We start from the raw sequence: 4,871 nt of genomic DNA, 5'->3' as shown, positions 1-4,871 counted from the left end.
CTCTCCTCTCCAAGTGTCTGATATCCAACAGTAAAAAGAAAAGCGGAGACTCGCGAGGGGAAAAACATAAAACTTCAAGAGAATTTCGACCTCAGTGCATGAAACGCATTGGAGCAGCGTAGATGTCTTCCTTTTGTCCCGGTAAAAACCTGCTTTTCACGCGGCGCCCACGTGTTTGCTACAATGTTACAAAGTCTTGAGTGCAAACAAATCTATTATAGTAACTAATCTCGCGTCTTCCTTTTTTGTTGTTGTTACAACTGAGATGATTTCATTCTTCTCGTAGACATCTTCACCACCTCCGTCCACATTGTCAGACGCAACAACGTATCCCTCCGCACAAAAAGTGAGGGCCTCAATGCCAGCGGTGTCCGATTTCAAACGCCTTTGAGAGACGGGGTATTTTCACAGAGGGAAAAAAATACAGCTTTAGCGTCTTCCGACGGCCAAAACGACGGAAATGTCTAATGCCGACGCTCAGTTGTGTGTACTGTGTCTGCAATTCCTCAAAATGCAAGAGCGCTACGAGCACTAGGTCGTTCAGCGGAAGGCTATCGTAAGAAAGTTACCTGCGATTACACAGCAGCAGCTTGGCGAGATGGCACGATAAATGCGAAAGAGAGCAGCCAATGGGAAAGCGTGTGCGCTTGATTGACAGCAGTGGCAGCCATCCAACGGCCGAAAATCTAAGTTAAACCCGCCTTTTTCTTGACGCTCACTTTCCCTGTGTGCTCAGGGAAGCTGGCTGGAGGGGGGGGTTCCAACATGCCCGCTGACATCATTTTATTACTTTGGTTGTAGTGTCCTCTTTTCGTTTTTTTTTTAACAAAAAAAAAATATATTTTCAACCCACGGCTTTAAATTATTTTATTCCCATTATAATAATAACTAAATTACTATTTCAGCTGTTACTGTATCTTTATCTCAACATTTAAATGATACTAGATTTAAAAATATGATTACCATTTTGTTCTAAATCAATACAACTCTGACATAAACTGAATGATTTTATATAGTATCTCATATTATTTTTGTTTTAAAAACATAGCCTACGGTTTCTTATGAATGATAACTATTCAGACTTCCTCTTTAACCTAGGGCTTATATGCACATATTTGATGTCGACATAAACATATTTACAATTATTGTCTGGATCCAGAATAATATTTAATCCATCTGAATGATCAACTGCTGTCATAAACATAATTTCCACTAGGGCTTCAACCAACAAGTATTTTCGTCACTGAATAATCCGTTGTTTATTCTCTTTAAATGAACACATTGTTTTTTTTCAACAAAATATCTGAAAAATATGCCCTTTATAATTTACTATTTATAATTTAATCAAATATGACGAACAAAAACATAACATCCTCACAGCTAAGAAGCAAGAACAATAACATGTTTGGCATTTTTGCTTAAAAACTGATTTATAATACAAAATAAAAATAAAACAATGAATAGGTTATTCAAGTTGCTGATTTTCTGTCTGTCGATTAATGCACTAATTGTTTCTGCTCTAGTGTCTGAAGTAGCCAGTCTTGTGAATGAGCTGTGAAACATAAAACCAACACAGCCCTAGTAACTGCCTGCTCCAGAACAGAGTGGAGGGGAGGGAGAGCACAGAGTATAGGATCACAGAGAAGGAGAGGGGGGGTAGTTCAGAGAAAACAGTTCAAACAGGGAGGGCAAACCGGATGATCAACGCAAATGTGTCTATAATATAAAAAAATGCAGCTTTTGCAAGATGACAATGCCAAGAGATACATATCTGAAATGAACTGCCGCTCAGCCCACATGATGCTAAAGAACTATGGAAAAGGTTTGGATGACCCTAATGCGTTTCCTACCGTTTTTTAACATACACACAACGTCCCTCACACAGAAACACACTCTTTTTTTTTCCTGTCTAAGTGTTAGACAGCTGTTGTTTTTAACCCGAGGGCAAGCTTTTTTTCTAAAGCAGGGGGAAGTTATAAGATGACCGTGCTTTGTTTCTGGTCTTCAACCACTAACATTATAATGTTGTATATAAATGACAGGAAAACAAAAAACACAGAAAACTTCAGAAACAGGCAGATTTCTTTGCACACGGCTCTCACTATGGACCACTACAAAGGCCCACAGTGACTCAAGTATCTTTTCAGTCACTATGTGAGCAGGATGCCCCTGTCTTGGGTGTGAGCTGTCGTTTAACAAAATGAAGACATGGCACATGCGAATTCTACAAAGCTGCCTTGGCCGAATGCCTCAAATTGTCTGTTTGCACAGAGGTCACCAATGGGGAGGATGATTGGCTGTCAATAGGACATATAGGTAAATAATCCATCGCTTGTCCCCTGGGTGAAGGAAAAGCCTCGGCATAGAACATTAATTAGTCTCATGGACCGTCTTAGGAATGTAATGGGGTTACTGCTCGGAACAAACGCACATATGGGCCATAAATACCTTCACAAACATACCATGCATACATTCACGTTTGGTCACACACGCGCACACACACACACACACACACACACACAGGTACTCACAAGAAAAATCAAAAGACAGCCGTAGCATCAGAAAATAATCACAGCTATCAAAGAAAGAGCATCTTGAGTTATTTATCTAACACCTATTTGGAATCCTTTCATTGAGGAATGTATTAATCAAAAGATTAGATTTGAACAGATGGAAACATCTGTTTGGGGAAATGGATTTCTAGTGGAGGTAGAGAAAATCTCTCATATTCACGCTTTTTTCCAGTAGACGTTAGGCCTTGAGTAAGAATAGTGCTGTTGTCAGTATTAGCAATGACGCTTGTAAGCCCTCCAAGTAGTTTGTAGTAACAGCTGGGTCTGACATGGAGAGCATGTACAAGGGCAGCCAGGCTGAAGAGAGGGAGGGGGCTGTAGAAAAAGAATAAAAAAACATATATATAGTGAGGATCTTCACCTTAATGAACACTGAGTGCATCTGTGACACACAAGGTTAAACAGAAATCCGTTGTATAACAAGAAGCTGAAGACCGAAACAAATATGTTTCAAGGCATTATCCTCTCTTAAACTGTATTGACATCATGCCTATAATTTTTTTTTTTTACAAGTAAATTAGGGCGGTACCACTTTGGAGCCAAGGGCAATAGCTGGTTTAATATGTTATTCCTGAAATTGAGCGATGCAATTTTACATTCAGCTGTTCTAAAAATAATTAGCGCAGTCTGGAATATATGAACATTATAATGTTGCTGTCCACTATTTTGTTTGTTTCACAATTAACACAGGCATAAAAGAACAGATAATGACCTCTAAACGCTCGATTTTTATGCTAAAATCACGTTCCATTATGCACAGTAACGATGGGTAATCTACCGCATGGCAACCTAAAAGCTTAAAGCGTCATTATACAGGAAGGACCAAACAAACAAAAAACACAAACATGTCATCTGTAATCTCAAAATATATTCACAGTACAATGGACAGTTAAAGGCAGAATGGGGAGGGATGCTGTCCCACATGCCCTCAATGATTCCTTCCAGCCATTCCCAGCCTCATATGTGTAATTAACAACAGATGCACATGGGAAATTAGCATATGTTTGGCACATTGGTGCTAATCTGTCATATATGTGCACATATTTTTTTGAGTTCTATAAATTCACAAAAGGAATAATAATGTGTGCTTAATCCTCTTTGGATTTTTTTTTTGATCAATAATGCTTCGTGGAGAACAAATAGAGGGCAATCCTGCATCATAGTAAAGATGTCACCTACGATTCTGGCTGCTTTATTATCCAATCAAAACGCAATGTTTTTTTTATACCACACTCTCAAAGCTGGGATGGTTTCTAGCTACCTGCGTCAACACTCTCACGTGTTATCCACCTTTAACCCTCATTGCCATCCTGCCCAGCTCATATAGGAAGCCAGTCATGCAAGCCAAACCACATCACCAGGTTATATCACACACACACACACACGCACACGCACACAATGATAAACATACAGCAAAGGCAGCAGCACCACACATAACGCACACAGAGCTCGGTGGCGAGGCAAGCTGCTCACCTCGTTCCACACTGAGCCCCTCACAGCCTGTAATAGTAGAGGCTTAGGTTTGGGTGGGGGAAGGGCAGAGGTGCACAGGTTTCTGATCAGACAAGAAAACTAGGCCAAGACCAACAATCCCTCTCCCTGAACAGCCTCCTACATGCTACAACTTTGTTTAAGGGCTGTGACGATCACTTGCGAGATTGTCATTAATGGCGAAGCAGCCGGAGTCGATTTTGAGCCACAACACGTGTATTTAGAGGCATAACAGCTTCTCATAGCCGGGCTATGATTCATGCTTCCTTGCCCCTTTGGAAGCTGTCCTCCAATAAGAGTTAGAGGCTGGGGGTAGGAGCGGATAGATTGATAGTGTTGGCTGAGTGCCCATGCTCTGAGTCTATCTGTGCTGAAGGGGAGGAGACAGGGGGAATCTATCTGTTGTGCTCTCTGTGCTCATGATAAACTGACTCCCGTCAAGCTTCTTCCCCCTATTACAGCTCGCCTGGCAGAAAACACCCAAACTTCCACTGACTTCCAACATGTTAAACAACAATAAAAAAAATGTGTGGAGCGAGTGATTTAAGCCGGGCAGCGGCCCACAAGGTTACGTTATCCCCTTTCGGGCTGTAGTTGGAGAACACGAGCGAAGCGGTTGTTTTGGAACAAGCGAGGACAGCGTTATCTTCTTCAATTCGAACAAGTATTCAAAACAGCCAAACTCAAAACGGGACACAACGAACCCAGAGATCTCACTTCATGACTAACGGGACCATCGCCAGCAGAACATGCAATGCCTCCCCTCCTTTATCCTGAAACTGTAATTCCCACAGAGCTCCACACAGT

The sequence above is a fragment of the Taurulus bubalis genome (genome assembly GCF_910589615.1).
Source record: "Taurulus bubalis genome assembly, chromosome: 7".
In the NCBI taxonomy this organism is placed as follows: domain Eukaryota; kingdom Metazoa; phylum Chordata; class Actinopteri; order Perciformes; family Cottidae; genus Taurulus; species Taurulus bubalis.
This window is presented reverse-complemented; position numbering follows the sequence as displayed.